The sequence below is a fragment of the Ascaphus truei genome, chromosome 1 (assembly GCF_040206685.1).
Source record: "Ascaphus truei isolate aAscTru1 chromosome 1, aAscTru1.hap1, whole genome shotgun sequence".
NCBI classification, from domain to species: domain Eukaryota; kingdom Metazoa; phylum Chordata; class Amphibia; order Anura; family Ascaphidae; genus Ascaphus; species Ascaphus truei.
This window is the reverse complement of record NC_134483.1, coordinates 18,785,257-18,802,942: the sequence shown is the minus strand read 5'-3', so window position 1 is coordinate 18,802,942 and position 17,686 is coordinate 18,785,257. Positions and strand designations below refer to the sequence as shown.

Here is a 17,686-nt window from a genome sequence, read left to right as displayed (position 1 = left end):
TAGGTGCTCACAGGTAAGTGCAAGCGCGCCTCAGCACGGCTCAGCACATAAGGGCTGACCATGGCCGAGGCCTAAGAGTGGGACAATCAAACTGGTCAATCCAAGAGGAATCAGATTGTACGACTGTTAAACAGCCCGAGTGGGTTCAGGACTGGCAGGCTGCATGATGTTATGTAGGAGAACGATAGCACAGATACACATAGAGCTGGCGTAATGCACCCATTAACTCAAGGTGTTTAGTTAACGCTGGCGCAGTATTTAACAGTAGTGCTATTTAAAACAATGTAAGTCAGGGGTTCTCAGCTCCAGTCCTCAAGACCCCCCAGCAGATCAGATTTTCAGGATATCCCTGCTCCAGCACTGGTGGATCCATCAGTGGCTCCCTGCTTCAGCACAGGTAGCTCACTGATTGAGTCACCTGTGCTGAAGCAGGGATATCCTTAAAACCTGACCTGTAGGGGGGTCTGGAGGACTGGAGTTGAGCACTCCTGGATTAAGGAGATAACACGTGGTATTACACATTATTTTGTGCGTTTGCTAGCATTAACAGGGTAAATATTATCTGCTACATCTTTGCAGCATACACACCTGCTTTTAGCTAAACACACGCACCATCATTGGGTCATTGGGGCGTAAACTGCGATAACGGCCTTTCTGGGTGAGAACAGGCCTTTTCAGACGGTGTCGTATCTCCCCATATTCATTAAGCAGTTATTTTTGCCGTGCTTTCTCGTGGATATTTGCAGAAATCTATGTCAGTGGTGTTTAATCACCAACTCATTTAAAGAGACCGTAGCACTGAGGCAATATGAAGAAGAATACGCTGTTTAAATGGGAACTTAATGCATTCATCAATTCATCAATTAATCATCCAATCAACCAATCAATCAAGCTCTATTTATCCATTAACCATCCATAGATAATGTACAATAAAGAAGCATTAACAAGCAACACTTTAGGGGTAACAACAAAATACGATCCTGATGAAGGGTTTGTATGGATCGTGCAGTATTTCTACAGGAACAGACACCACTGGTCTGAACCCTTCTTGCATTATCCATTGAGCATTCCCATGTTAACTCAATGAAAACCATTAAAAAGGCTATTTTTACAACACATGGAGTGAACATATAAATAGCGGCTTTGGCATGTCTGTAATGCAAACATATTCATCTTCTTTCTATGTAATCAGTATGGGCATAGTGTCAAGGTGGATAATTTGCCTAGGAACACAGTGTCCTGCTTGCCTGAGCGGTGGTTCTCCCATCTTGTAATAGCTCATTCCTGTGTTAACCATGACAGATATGTGGTCGGAAGTCATTATTTGTGTCCTAGTTTTCTGCACCAAACGTGTGGGATTTGAGTTGACACAGATCTTTAGCTGGAGGAGAGCACACCAGCTCAGAATGTACTGGGCTTTAATAAATAAAATAAAAATGGGAACAAGTAATGGTGCATGCTGCCAATTTCATACACCCCGTTATAATATGTGTATTGTGTAATGCCTGCCTCCTTTTCCCCAATCTGCAGGACACAGCATTGGGCTCCTCTGGCAGTAAAGGATACGTTGCCCTTGCTTTTACTGCCAGCTCTTTCCTCATGTAATAAATGAACCCCAATAAACATTTAACACCCTAACAAACTTATTCCAATGTCCTGCCTTTACGTGGCTATCATTGTTATCACATGATAGGGAAGGGTCTCCTATTCCATGTCTGTCCCACCTATTTTATTCTGTCACCTGCTTGTATTTTAATAGCGACCATCTCTGTGTTACATGCAAGATATATTGATATAATAGCATTAATTATAGTGGTTAAACTTGACAACCGCAAACAACGCATTATTTAAGCATTGGCTTGTAGCAATGTTTGTGTATATTATGTAACCCCCTTGTACATTAGGGCGACCACCAGAGCATTACAATACTCTAAAGAGTCCTTATTTTATACCAGATGTCCAAATAAATGTTACCTCTATGAGATCTGAAAATCAGGACTGTCCGAGAGGTCACCGCAGCACACTGATGGGGTCATCATAGGGTCCTCTTCGCACACACACACACACACACACACACACACACACATGCATGCAGGCACATCGTGCGTGAAGGCAAAATAAAGTAGCGAAAGCAGCTTTTGAAGTCCCCTAAAGAGCAGGTAGCCGAGCCAGCGTTGGCCAACATCACATCATTAATCATCTATTAGCTAACTTGGTGCACTTCTGTCAACTGTCACTTAGCAATGTATGTAAATCACTCCAACAGTAACAATCCCTGCTAGACGCGCTGAAGCACAGACACGCAGGTTCCAGCGCAGGCAGACACGCTGTCCGCTCTGAATGTGGGGTAATGAGGAAGGAGGGACAAGGGCAACGCTGGTGCATGTCTGGTGCATGTCTGGGGCAGGGCACACACACTATCAGTTTCTTAGCACACTTAGAGCCACTATCTGCACATATAGCACAGACACCTTGTCTGCCATGGTAATGCTTGAGTCATAGTTTTTATATATTGTGATTCACTTCAATGACGAGTATAATTGTTTAGAAGACCACGTAGACTTTGCCGTGTGTGTGTGTCTGTATATATAATCTTTTATAGTGAAATACTGTACTAGTGATCATTCAGAGTCTTGTAGACTTTTAATGTCGGTTTCCAAGTTATATATTAGTACAAAAAATCTCTATTTCACTGTTCCGTTTTTTTTAACCAAGGATATTTTTTGGTACTTGTTTTGGTTAGAAGTGGTCCTGGGTATTTGATGTATTCGCGTTGGTTAGAAGTGGTCCTGGGTATTTGTTGTATTCGCGTTGGTTAGAAGTGGTCCTGGGTATGTGTTATATTCACGTTGGTTAGAAGTGGTCCTGGGTATGTGTTGTATTCGCGTTGGTTAGAAGTGGTCCTGGGTATTTGATGTATTCGCATTGGTTAGAAGTGGTCCTGGGTATTTGTTGTATTCGCGTTGGTTAGAAGTGGTCCTGGGTATTTGTTGTATTCGCGTTGGTTAGAAGTGGTCCTCGGTATTTGTTGTATTCGCGTTGGTTAGAAGTGGTCCTGGGTATTTGTTGTATTCGCGTTGGTTAGAAGTGGTCCTGGGTATTTGTTGTATTCATTCTGGTTAGAAGTGGTCCTGGGTATTTGTTGTATTCGCATTGGTTAGAAGTGGTCCTGGGTATTTGTTGTATTCACGTTGGTTAGAAGTTGTCCTGGGTATCTGTTGAATTCGCGTTGGTTAGAAGTGGTCCTGGGGGTTTGTTGTATTCACGCTGGTTAGAAGTGGTCCTGGGTATGTGTTGTATTCGCGTTGGTTAGAAGTGGTCCTGGGTATTTGCTGTATTCGCGTTGGTTAGAAGTGGTCCTGGGTATTTGTTGTATTCGCGTTGGTTAGAAGTGGTCCTGGGTATTTGTTGTATTCGCGTTGGTTAGAAGTGGTCCTGGGTATTTGTTGTATTCGCGTTGGTTAGAAGTGGTCCTGGGTATTTGTTGTATTCATTCTGGTTAGAAGTGGTCCTGGGTATTTGTTGTATTCGCGTTGGTTAGAAGTGGTCCTGGGTATTTGCTGTATTCGCGTTGGTTAGAAGTTGTCCTGGGTATCTGTTGAATTCGCGTTGGTTAGAAGTGGTCCTTGGTGTTTGCTGTATTCGCGTTGGTTAGAAGTTGTCCTGGGTATCTGTTGTATTCGCGTTGGTTAGAAGTTGTCCTGGGTATGTGTTGTATTCGCGTTGGTTAGAAGTGGTCCTGGGTATGTGTTGTATTCGCGTTGGTTAGAAGTGGTCCTGGGTGTTTGCTGTATTCACGCTGGTTAGAAGTGGTCCTGGGTATCTGTTGAATTCGCGTTGGTTAGAAGTGGTCCTGGGTGTTTGTTGTATTCGCGTTGGTTAGAAGTGGTCCTGGTATTTGTTGTATTCACGTTGGTTAGAAGTGGTCCTGGGTGTTTGTTGTATTCGCGTTGGTTAGAAGTTGTCCTGGTATTTGTTGTATTCACGTTGGTTAGAAGTGGTCCTGGTATTTGTTGTATTCACGCTGGTTAGAAGTGGTCCTGGGTATTTGTTGTATTCACGCTGGTTAGAAGTGGTCCTGGGTATTTGTTGTATTCACGCTGGTTAGAAGTGGTCCTGGGTATTTGTTGTATTCATTCTGGTTAGAAGTGGTCCTGGGTATTTGTTGTATCCGCGTTGGTTAGAAGTGGTCCTGGGTATTTGTTGTATTCGCGTTGGTTAGAAGTGGTCCTGGGTAGTTGTTGTATTCACGCTGGTTAGAAGTGGTCCTGGGTATTTGTTGTATTCGCGTTGGTTAGAAGTGGTCCTGGGTGTTTGTTTATTCACGCTGGTTAGAAGTGGTCCTGGGTATTTGTTGTATTCACGCTGGTTAGAAATGGTCCTGGATTCGCTTTCATTGCATCGTGGGCTCCTGTTGACATTGCAGATGTAAGAAGGGCAGAATAAATTCAGGTGGAGCTGATTGCTATTGGATGGAGAGGATGAGCTCAGCTTAATTACTATTCATTCAAAACACTGTTACAGAGACTTTCAGGGTGAGGTGCGGTAATGCGAGCTTCAAGACATTACAAATGCGGAGTTAAAAGGGAAATCTCACACAAACATAGATGAAGGTTATTTTTTACTTTCTTGGGGATAAGAAAAAAAAAACCTTTAATGATGGTTTTAATAAGTGATAAAACGTTTCTCATAAATATGCGCCAGCCTCCAATACCCATTAACCCCTTCCTGACAGCAGGGCTTGGCAATGTGTTACAGACCTCTGGTCGCAAAGGTGTTAAATGCACATTTCTTCTTAGCAACATAAATTGAAAAGACAGCACTATATATATATATATGATGCACTCAACCATAATACACATTTGCCCATTTTTGTTTACGGGTATTTCATACTTGGCTTATTTTCCATCTTAACTCCAAACTGAATAGCAATAACTTCCAAGTAAACATAAAATTCGTGCTGCTTCCAGTAAGTGCCATTTAGGGTATTATTATATGTATTATTCTGAATGTAAATGTGGTACAGCGGTTCCACAAAGTCAGGGATCAGGATTTGGTTATAATGAAGTTCTTAGAAAGGTCACATTTAGGGAACATTTTTAGGTTCCCTGAAGCTATTGTTGGACTTGCGTGTTCCTTTATCTTTCTTTGCGAGTACTTACAGGTGTATACGCCTGTGGCCATGATTGCATTAAAATAACATCTCTTCAGTTTAAACAGAATCTGTTAACTGCACTGGCCTATCTCCTCTCTGCACCGCCTGTCTCTAACGCTGTATTACACCTGGAAGCATCTTGGTTTGTAACTTTACTCACAGGAACTCCTTGGCAACCAGTATATGTCAGGTACATAGTTACATAGTTACATAGTTACATAGTTACATAGTTACATAGTAGATGAGGTTGAAAAAAAAAGACATGCGGCCATCTAGTTCAACCTATGCTAAATTTAAACGACATATACTTTGTTCTATATCCATATTTACAGTATATTAATCCAGAGGATGGCAAACAAAAACCCCAGTGACAGATCATCCAATGATATCTCATAAGGGGAAAAAATTATTAATTCCTGACTCCAAGAATTGGCAATCGGATTAATCCCTGAATCAACATCCTTCCCATGTTTACTTATTTGGTATATCCCTGTATACCTTTCTTTTCTAAAAATATTTTTTTTTAGGAACAAATCTATTGTATCTGCCATCACAGTCTCCATGGGTAATGAATTCCACATTGTAACTGCCCTTACTGTAAAGAACCCTTTCCTTTGTTGCTGGTGAAATCTCCTTTCCTAAAACCTAAAGGGATGGCCCAGAGTCCTTTGCACTGCCCTTGGGATGAATAGTTCTTTTGAAAGGTATATGTCATAGAAGTGATGTCATGATAACACCTGTTGATGTCACAGATCGTTGTTCCTTGTGCTTCCCCACCCTGGCTTCAAGGATGGAAAGCAGTTTGACTCAGTGCTGATTTTTGTTTAATTTAATTTTTTTATACCACGGAGAAGTCAGTGAAATGCTACAAATCGGTTTCACTGGCTCCGAATCGTGAGTCTCACAGCGGGGCGATGAGAGTGGGCAGGTCTGTGAGTGGCAAGTTGACAAACTCATATATATTAGTGACAGTAAAATTCCATGTATATACACTACATCAGGGGTGGACAACTCAAGTCCTCAAGGGTCACCTAGAGGACAGGTTTGAAGGATATTACTGCTTCAGCACAGGTGGCTCAATTGGTCCCTGTTTCAGCACAGGTGGCTCAATCAGACCCTGGTTCAGCATAGGTGGCTCAATCAGTCCCTGCTTCAGCACAGGTGGCTCAATCAGTGGCGTAGTCTTTGACTGAGCCACTGACTGAGCCATGTGCTGAAGCAGGGACATCCTTAACACCTGACCTGTTGGTGGCCCTCGAGGGCTAGAGTTGGCCTCTCCTGGTCTACGTCATTGCGTAAGAAATGATAGAATAGGGAAAAACTCATCAGGATTTGAGCTCAAAGCATTAACAAGCCGTACGGATGTGACTGGTAGTTAATGTTCTTTAGAGCCAGAAATCAGTGGACTCTTGACTTAGTCTTTCTTCATACCGTGGGGATTCACGCCGGCTTCTTCTTCTTCATTCCACTCGGGATCTCATCCAATTTCTACTCATGGCAGATGGGATCTCGTCAGGGTTCCAGTGTAATGATTCATTGAAACATTGGAAGACTGCGACCAGGTCCTGAGTACGTGGTGGGCAGCGCGGGTCTGATGGCGTTTCCGTTTTGTAGGCGACACACTGGGATTTATTAATTTTTTTTATTTGAAAGCTCCCGTTTTGTTTGCCAGCTGCTTGCTGAGCACATACATCATTGTAAGCCAAGGCCAAACAGCATTCAGATAGGCCAGGAGTGGCCAACTCCAGTCCTCAAGGGCCACCAACAGGCCAGGTATTATGGATATCTCTGCTTCAGCACAGGTCTTCAAGTGATCCACTCATTGAGCCACCTGTGCTGAAGCAGGGATATCCTTAAAACCTGACTGGTTGGTGGCCCTTGAGGACTGGATTTGGCCACCTCTGAGATAGGTTATCTTTAACCACTTCTTGCTGGCCCTTCTGGCACCAAGTTAGATCAGCTGGATATTGCTGTTTAACCCTTTTCTATTACCCCGATGTTATGCCATCGAGCAACGATTGGGTTAACGGTATCATACCTACTTAAAATGCAGGTTAAACCGGTGGATGCCACAGTGGTCAGCAATGCTTTGCCCAACCATGGGTTCCAAGGTGCAAGCCCACCAAGCAAGCTATGTATTCCTAATATACCAACGTTGAAGCACCCCCTGCTTCTCCTGCAATACCGATAAGTTATGAGCATCTTAACTGCCCCTCAGTAACACACCAGTCCTCCACTCCTACTGTACCCCACGTCTCCCTTCCTTATAGAGTGTAAGCTCTGTGGAACACGGCCCCCCTTACTTACTATACCAGTGTATGTAATGTCGATTATCGTCATCGTCTTCCGACCCTATTGTAGAGCGGAACATGTTGGCGCGTTTCTAGATAAGTAATAATATTCTGCCGCGCAATAGCTTTGGATGGTGATTTCATCGTGGTAGTTTTGTAGATTTTCATATGTTAGCCTAAACCCTGAAATGTTTTTAATCATTAATGTTTTGAATCCACCTAAAGAGATACCCAATGGGGAATTGTTATGATTTAATAAGTGATCACTATGAAAAGGTTAAGACAATAAAGTCCACACAGCACTGCACCTTGTAGCTAGCACCAGACTCTCTGTAAGCAGACGGAAATAGAATTGTACAATGACGCACCTCGCGTTCACGTCTGACAGCTGATCTCTCATTGATTTTACTCCCCGTCTGCATGCAAACCCAGTGGCAACTGTGATTAAACAGATCCCACCTTATCAGTCTGACGGACCCGCAAACCTGCCAGCGTTTAACTATTGCCCGCCCCTCTCCCCCCCGTGTGGCGCTCTCCCCATGTGATGTGATGACAAGTTCAGCGTCGTCACCAGCTCCGCCCGCCGTAGTGATGACGAGAATCGCATCATCACAAACTCCGTCCTCCAGCAGGAAGACGAAGATCGTGTCACCCGAAGCTCCTCTTAAAATGTGACTTTGGGGCTTCTGCTCCGGCGCCTCTGCGTGATCACCCTCTTTTTCCGGTTTCCCGTGTGATTGTTACGTTCTACCGGGAGACTGTAAGACGCAGGGTTAAAACCATGTGTCACATGGGAGTGAAGAACCGTGGGAGGTGGCAAGTCTGGCCGTGTAATCCTTCCAACGTGGTCTATGGTGGTCTTTTACTGCCATGTGTAAGACCCAGATCAGAGGTGTCCAACATCTGTCCTCAAGTGCCACCAACAGGTCAGGTGTTTAGGATATCCCTGCTTCAGGGATGGCTCAATCGGTTCCTGCTTCAGGGATGGCTCAATCGGTCCCTGCTTTAGCACAGGTGGCTCAATCAGTGCCTCAGTCTTCGACCGAGCCACTGATTGAGCCACCTGTGCTGAAGCAGGGATATTAGCTACAGCTACGTTATATAGATTACAGTCACGTGCTGTTTGATTTGCATTTTGATTTTAAACCCCATTATTTTATTCATTGTTTAAATAAAAGTATTTTAACAATATCATTATACATCATGTAGTGTTTGAGTGCTTATACTAGGTTTCCCTTTTCTCCTGTGCACATAATCTCCCTTAGCTAGTAAGCACCTCACTTTGGTTCATACTCCCTGTGCGGGAGCTCCCCTTTTGTGTGTAGCTGAAGCAGGGATATCCTGAAAACCTGACCTGTTGCTGGCCTTTGCCGCCTGCAGTTGGCCACTCTAGAGCAAGAAAAGAAAAAGTGTAAAACACCTGTGTGCAGAGAATTACAATTCCCCATCTCATACCTACGATCACTGGTAAAAGTGCGATTAAAAAGTAGTAATGCGTATGCGCCTGTTTCCAGTAGAGCCTCATTCTGTTACATAACGGGCACGAGCTCGATAAACACCATTCTCCTTTGATGCATTTATATTCTCAAAGCCCAACAGGAGTGACCCCTTTTATTATAAGGGACCTTTATTTAGTTTTTCCTTTCCCTAGCTCTGATCAGCGGTCTGGCAGGTAATCACACCTTCCCGTCCATTGTTTAGCGCCCCGTAATCTCCAGGCTAAGCGCGCTGTCATGGTGGTCAGATATGACATTTCAGCAGCTAATGGATATTCATGACTACACGCAGAGATCATGCACAAATAATACATCATGTTCAACTCTCAGCAGCATACAGCAAACAAACCGCTCTCTGTGCCAGCTCCGCACATTAGCATAACATACAAGATGTGTTCACTTGAACCGTGCAGTGTTCTAGTTGCTATGCGTTTGCAGATTCGAGTGAAACAGGCAGACTTAGTCTCAGAACTCTTTTAGCAACAAGAAATGCGATTTGAGCAGGTGCTGAGAATCTGTATAGATTTACAAGTGGTTAGCTTCCAATCAAGCTTCTCTGCCAGTGCTGGAATGAATGATTTTTACTGTGCATGTGCCCTGTTTTAAGGATGCTCGGTGCCAACAAAGAGACACGTTGCTGTGAAATTCTCCCTTGGACCGGGGAAGCTTGCTGTCTGCAGAACAAGGCTGGATCATTCATTAAATCCATCACATCTTCACTGTTCCATATTTACAGCATTTTCACATAGGTCTCTGATCCAAAGGGACATGTGTGCAGCTCATATTTTTATACATCCCATCACAGTACCGCCTACATAAACAGGGCGGTGACTGTGGCAATTCAGAAGAAGTACAGGCACTAGCTAAGACCAAATGTTCCACTAATCCCAGTGTCCTAAATAGGGTTGCTAGGTGGCTTCTCCAAAAATGCTGGACACAATGGTGAAAGATGCGACATGCTCAAAACACAGACCCACACACACAGCCATCTCACCACTCCATACTGTTTCCTCCTCTCCTTGGCCCCACACCCAGGCTCCCGACACCTCCTCCTTATTGGCTGCTGCTGGGTAATGCAACCAATCAGGATGGAGGAAGCTGCTCAGCCCACTAGCAACAGCCTGCTCTCTAAACCGGTCAGATCACTATGACCAGAGAGGTAATACCGGACTAATAATAATAATAGCATGTTCTTGTATAGCGCTGCTAGTTTTACGTAGCACTTTACACAGACATTTTGCAGGCACAGGGCCCTGCCCCGTGGAGCTTACAATCTATGTTGTTGGCGCCTGAGGCACAGGGAGATAAATTGACTTGCCCAAGGTCACAAGGAGCCGACGCCGGGAATGGAACCAGGTTCCCCTGCTTCAAACTCAGTGCCGGTCAGTGTCTGTACTCACTGAGCCACTCCTTCGCTACATGTCCAGTATTACCTCTAATTTTTTACTGGACAGAGTGTTGAAATGCAGGACAGTCCAGTTCAATAAAGGACACCTGGCAACCCTAGTCCTAAATCCAACAGTGGCCAACACTACAAGTACCCGGGGAGAGAGAATGGGGGAAAGATGCCCCCTGCCACTTACTCCACACATTAGGCATTAGATGTCGCCCTTGCAGGTGGTCACAGTTACATTTTTGTCAATCTAATAGGTACCGAAAGGTGACAAAATGAAAGCACAAAGGTGCAATACAGTGACTGCGACAGCGGTAAGTTGAATAGCACGGTGTACTGTGGCTCTGTTTTACGTAGAAACGACCTTTTGCACTATCTGCACTATCGTGGGCTCGTTTCCTTTCATCCTGAGACATCGTGTAATCCCGGGAAGGCGGTATTAACCTGTTCCTTGCCGCGCTAGATGCATGCTTATTGGATTCATTTACAATGTGAGTGCAAGTCTTGCACCGTACTATTCACCCTACCGCTATGGAAGACACAGAATTGCCCCATTTTTTGCCCCCTCTGCACCTGCGCTCCCCAAGTTTTATGAAGATATCTCCTGTCTGTCTTGCCTACATTGATTTATCCCCAGTGTCAGATAAATAACCCCATTGCAGAGTAATCTGATGCTTTCCCCTCTGTCACTGGGTTAAATCCCATTGAAGGCGAAATCCAACCTACATCTCAGCTGTCGGACTGCCATCCATGTCTTATCTTGTAGTAAAGATGAAACACTTTTTTACTACCATTTTTTTCTGCATGTCACCATACCGCCTAGTTCTGGAATTTGACCAATTAGACTGCGGGGATTAGCATATGGGCCGTTAATGGCTGGTGCGCCCACACTGTGCAATAATCGGACATTCCATATGCCGATCCCAGCACTGTGATTGGCTGCAGGGCTCCACGCGTAGGATTCCCGTGAAGTCAAGATTACCTAGCAATTTGGATGCCTTGCTACGCAGTCCGGTCAGGGCTGGCGAGTTATTGTTTATCGCGGTGCTGAGCAATTTCCCTTCTGCGCGGGGTAGCAGCAGCCAGCATGTTCCCTCACAGACAAATTCAGCCAATCATCGGCTCATATCATTATTTGCTGAAATGCAACCCACAGCATATTTATTTCAGTGCGAATTTGCAGACACTTCTGGTGGGGGAAACGGCATGTGAGACCGGGAAGAAGTGTTTCTGCAACACTGTCACACACGCTCTGTCTGCCCCTGTATTGTACCTGCACATCTTTCTGATTGGATTTCACACCTGGAGCTAGATAATGTTACCAGGTCCTGCAGAGAGCCGGCCTCACGGCCTCATCAGCTCTGTTCTGTAGCTGGCCTGTGCTTCAGCCAAGCAGCAATGTATGCCAGGCACCAAATGCAGTTTGCAATGCTCGGAGCGAGTTTAACAGCTTGTTATTGCATTTGTAAAACAGAAAAATTAGACATTAAAATGAGATCTAGATTATATATTGTGCTGCTTTTCTGCCCAGAACCACTTGCTTCCTTCTTCTGCTTTTGACGGGTGGCACTTTTTTTTCACCCCATTCCTGCCAGATTGGTGAAAGTATGCTTTTTTTTTGTCGCATTCATTTCAAGGTGATATGCACGCCCTCTTTGAAAACCTTAGCAAATAAGACACTTCTTTAATAAAATATATACGTTTTCCGGCTCCGTTTTGATGCCCGATACAACGGTTTGACCTGAGGGGTCAGCCTCCCGGCCTCTGACATTCACCCAAATGATTATTTCTTAAGTGTTTGCACAAGAAATGCTGAGCGGTTGCAGGGAAGGGTGAGCGGTGTCAGCAAGAAGCCCTTTCCTAATCTCCTACTTCTGCACAGAGCCTACGCGAGCCTCCTTTAATATGCACAGTCTTTAGGTAAACAATCTACCAGCCAGGCTGTCAGCTGCAGTAAGTGTGGGTTTTCTTGCTGAGCGGCGCTGCTATACACTTATTAATGCGTTAGCAGTGACACAGGTAGGAGGGATTATGGAATTAAATTACTCGGCAACCGCTTTCTACATTAGTTTATTTTGGGGGCATTGCCTCACCGTGCTGCTCTGCTCCAAGAACTTAAGGCAGCGTCCATACAGGGGCAGACCAGGCAGTGATCGCGTCTATACAGCGTGCGGGAGTGAAATCACTCAAAACTGATTTCTCGGCACGAAGGGCAGGTCACATGAGCGGTTCGGCCAATGAGGGCGAACTAGCTCCGTGACGTGACTGGCCCGCCCATAGACACGCCCCCGCACGGCGGCAGTGTCTATGGACGCAGCCTAAGACACGTGCAATGGACACGCGGGGGTCTTTGTACTGCGCTGTTTTTGTGCCGGGAACTTGACATGGAGCCCCTGCCCAGCTCTCTCGCTGTTCTCAGTCAATTCGATTTATTGTTATTACCAATAGGAAGTGTTGCAGGGGCAGTCCCGCTTAAAAACAAAAAAATGTAAACGACTTGCTGATGTAATTAGATTACTAAAGAAATGTAATCGTTTATTTTCACCGTTTTTGGGGTTTGCTATTAGATGTAGTTTTTTTTTCTTCTCAGCAGAGAATCAATAACAGGGGCGGCCAACTCCAGTCCCTCAAGCACCACCAACAGGTCAGGTTTTAAGGATGTCCCTGCTTCAGCACAGGTGGCCCAGTCAGTGGCTCTGTCAACGACTGATGAAGCCACCTTTGCTGAAGCAGGGATATCCTTAAAACCTGACCTGTTGGTGGCCCTTGAGGACTGGAGTTGTCCACTCCTGCTCTATAATGATGGTGGGTTGTGAATGAGTTATTAGTTCTCCTTCTGCATACCTCCCTTCTGACTAAAGGTTAATCGGGGGTAGGGGAAATAAAAGAGGGTGGCTCTTTACCTGGGCAAAGGGAAGGGAGAGTCACTTTAGGCACACTTTGCGTCACTTTATATAAGATGTCCCAAAATGTATTACATTCCTAAAAAAAAACTGACTGCATAGGAAACCCCCATTAGGATCAAACTACCTTTTGTGCTCTTCCGACATAGCCACAAAATTGTGTCCAGAATATTAACACTTAGGGATAAATTCTATATATCGTACCTGCAATTAGCAGCAGAACATCCCAGTTGACTTCAATTGTATTTTCGGCCCAAAAACAGCTGCTTCGAGGTATATATAATTTACCCCTTAGGGTCTCATTCCTTAAAGCACCACAGCAGTTTAGCTTGTACAATAAAGTCCTTAAAGTTGGAAGTGTTAGATTCTTACCTGGCAGGGGAGTTTTAAGCCATGCTCCTGCAGGAGGCTCTCCCAGGGCGAGGCTAGCTCATTGCACTGCGGGCTAGCTGACCTCTGCGATTTCCCCACATGTGGGAAACTCGGCTGCACAATTTCTGGTAGTGGGGGACTGCATGCGCGCTCTCCCCTGTGCTGGATCTGGTTAGAAAAAAACTACAGTATAGTGAATGAGGCTTTTAATATGCAGTTCCCTGCGCTACCAGTGCATAGATATGGTCAGTACACAGTGCAGCTTTCTATCGCCAAGGCTAACACCCCTTCTGCACTTTGAGGTGATTCAGGTATGAGCACAGGACAAAGTGCTTGGTATGGTGTCTCTGTTTATATATGAAACACCTACTGTCTTTGTTATTAATTTTTGACACTAACCAGGAATAGAACTAGTTCAGTTTTCCCGTCCGGCCTGGTACTGGTAATTCCCGGGGGGAACCAAACTGAATAACAATGGCAGCTGGCATTGCCGTGACGATGAGCCAATGAGTGAGGGGAACGTCACTATGTTGTGCGTCATTCACCTCTGATTGGTGTCGTCACCCATTTTATGTTTGGGGATTTTATCCCTATTCATTATGTTTCCCAGTGCTGAAGAGTGACAGGAACTAAAATAATGACAAACACGAGGTAGACAGCTTCACAGCATATTCAACTGGGCCTTAGTTGGCCCATACCAATTGAACCAGGGCCCCCCATTGCTAATACGGGTGGGGGCGAAGGCTCCTGGTCAGCGCATTAGAACGTCTACATACTGCTGCTCTCAATGCTGAAAGGGTAATGAAAGAGTCCTATTGGCTCCCAACCTTCCCATTCCCAGTACCAGTGATAGTAATATGATCAGATAAGTTCGCCATGACCCTGTGACTGCCACCGTGACGAGGTTTCACATTGAGAATTACACCCCAGACTTGCACTAGGTTTTTCCTCCTGTAGACATCTGGGTTCCGGGAGGGAAACCAATTCTGAGTAGAACAAATGTCAATGCCTTCAGAAGCCCACAGATTCCCACATGTCCTGGCATTGTTAAACGGAGACAATTGTGGCCCAATATCCCTTAAGCTCTCCGAGAAACACTGCCATCGTTTCCATGCGGATTTAGACTTCACAATAGTCATCCAACATGGAACTTTCTACAAATCTGTCACAGACTTCATGCTGGATCTCGCTGCCAGCAGGAACACGTTTGCCAAATTCGCTCTGATAGTTGCTGCCCAGATTGGAAAAAAAAAAAAACGTTCTATTTCCAGGTACATATTATGTCAAACCTCAGCGACACCTTCAATGCCTTTTGTTTTGTATCTTCAAGCATTGTAACCTAATTACCACTTAGATTGCAAGCTCTTCGGGGCAGGGACCTCCCTTTCCTATTGTTACTGTCATGTCTGAAGTGCTTATGTGTTATATTATTATGTCACGTGTATTACTGCTGTGAAGCGCTATGTACCTACACTAAATGACCCTATATAAATACAAATATGCAGACATACATACTGTACAGCCTCTCCCCCTACTCCCAAATGCATTTATAGCATATACACAGATATATCGCAGATATATACCGAAAAAGTCATGTACAAACATGATGTCAAATTAAAATCCCAGCATTTTATGCCAGGGGTGGGCAACTCCTGTCCTCAAGGGCTACCACAGGTTCTCAGGCACAGGTTCTCCCTGCTTCAGCACAGGTGGCTCAGTCACAGACCTGTGCTGAAGCAGGCTCTTCAACTGAGCTACTGATTGAGCCACCTGTGCTGAAGCAGGCTCTTTGACTGAGCTACTGATTGAGCCACCTGTGCTGAAGCAGGCTCTTTGACTGAGCTACTGATTGAGCCACCTGTGCTGAAGCAGGCTCTTTGACTGAGCTACTGATTGAGCCACCTGTGCTGAACCAGGGATATCCTGCAAACCTGACCTGTTGGTGGCCCTTGAAGACTGGAGTTGCCCAACCCCTGGTTTATACCTTCAGGTGAACAAATACCCGCTCTTTGATAGGGGTAGTATGGGTCAGTCCGCTTTGCGATGCTGTTACCAACCCCATAGGCACGTGGCTTCAACGCTTTGCACATCCTAATTGGTTTAAATTTATAGCGCCTATTGTTGGCCGAGGAAAATAGCAATAATTGTAACCTGCATAAAAAGGAAAACACTTTGATGCGAAAAAAGGTAATAACCATAAAAACAAATTGGCATCAAATAAATATACGTGGACAGTATATATATGTATATATAGACCTCCACATATTAAACCTGGGGCGCTCCATATCTTTCATTCGAGCAGAGAAGCTAGGTTGTTCATTTAACCCATGCGCTGCCAGTGGGAGATACAACTCATTAATACGGCCAGGAGAATCAGGAAAGTACGTAAGGGACAGAGTCAGAAATATAGAACAAACAACGCTGAGTATATATATGAAAGAAATCCAATGCTGTCATTTTTTTTTTGTTGCCAGATTTTTTACAAACAAAGGAAAATGAAAATACAGTAGCGTAAAATACAAGAGAGCGCAAATATCATATATCCATGAGCTCTCGTAGGGTAGGGGTTAATCGTCTGAACTGACTCTGCAAAGCACTGTGTACATGGCTGGCACAATATCCTTATCATAATAAAGGTATTATCCTTTGTTAAAGATGCCACACGCCATGATGTTACAGCAGGGGGGCGGGGGCGGGCTTACAGCCACTGATTGTGCCACCTGCGCTGAAGCAGGGAAATCCTGAAAACCTGACCTGTTGCCGGCACATACGGACTGGAGTTGGCCCGCTCCTGCTCTACAGCTGTGGCAGCCATTACTGTCCCCGTTTTTGCACGGTAACGCCTCTCCACTGGCGTGGGTTTGAACACATTAATCGCGCAATTTGCTATTGTTTTAGTGTTTATTTGCAATGCCAGGAAATTTTACTCATGCGCTTAATTTATGTGATTTCGCTAACTAATCCCGCCATATCGCTCGTTACTGTGTGATGACAAGTGCAATAACATCTGCGACATCAGGAGGGCTGTGGATCCAGTGTCAGGCTCATCAAGGTTTATACCAGGGGTGAGTGAAAGAGGCGACGGCCTCAGGCGGCATTTTTCTAGGGTGGCATTTTTTTGTGCCTCCTTTCCTTCTTGGTATAATATATCATATAATATATAATAATATAATATTAAGGGAGGCATGACGGCGTCATTTCCTGCTGTCACATGGCGTCGTGTCACCATGGCGACACGTCGCCATGTGGCATCACGACATCAGATAGTCGCGTTGCCATGACAAGGTGACACAGCAGGAGGAGATGCTAGATGAACAAGGTAAGAGGCTCCGCATTCTCCCCCTAAACCGAGCCCTATAATTGGTGTAGAGCGATTTTAGCCGGTGTCTTCATGAGGTCCCGACCACTTTCTGACTGTGGCTCCTTCCGTGTGACGTAACCGAAGGTTGTGCGCTTCCAGGCTAGAAACGGACATATTTTTTTCCCCACTGGGGGCGGCGGCGGCTCTCTGCGCTTGCCTCAGACACCCGAATTTTGGCCCGCCGGTCCTGGTTTTCTCGTGTCACAATATCTAGCTGCTATCGTCAAACATACTTCCTGTTTCCTTGCTCAAGGCAAACACACTTCCTGTTTCCCCGCTCAAGGCAAACACACTTCCTGTTTCCCCGCTCAAGGCAAACACACTTCCTGTTTCCCCGCTCAAGGCAAACACACTTCCTGTTTCCCCGCTCAAGGCAAACACACTTCCTGTTTCCCCGCTCAAGGCAAACACACTTCATGTTTCCCCGCTCAGGGCAAACACACTTCCTGTTTCCCTGCTCAAGGCAAAGAAGCAGAGGATGAGAGAGACACGCACGTTTAAGGAAGAATGCTTCAAGTATAAAGACGTTGTGTTCATTAGCAGCGGCTGTCTGTGGCATCCCTACATTTCCGGTGTAGAACCGCACTCGGAAAATGTCGCAATATTGACAAATTGCCCAATGGTCGATGTTGTGAATACTCCATTTGCTTTTACATTCCACGGGGACGGTAAATATTTCTTACGATGCAGGCTTCTCTACCACTTAAATGGTTAA

The 17,686-nt window shown here is 45.1% G+C and overlaps 1 non-coding gene across 1 annotated transcript; it reads left to right on the top strand.

Annotated features, from left to right (window-relative positions):
* Nucleotides 1-13,602: 13,602 nt before the first annotated feature.
* LOC142473162 (U1 spliceosomal RNA) lies at nucleotides 13,603-13,770 on the top strand. The gene has a single exon (XR_012789996.1). It is a non-coding gene; the product is annotated as a U1 spliceosomal RNA (small nuclear RNA).
* The last annotated feature ends 3,916 nt before the right edge of the window (nucleotides 13,771-17,686 follow it).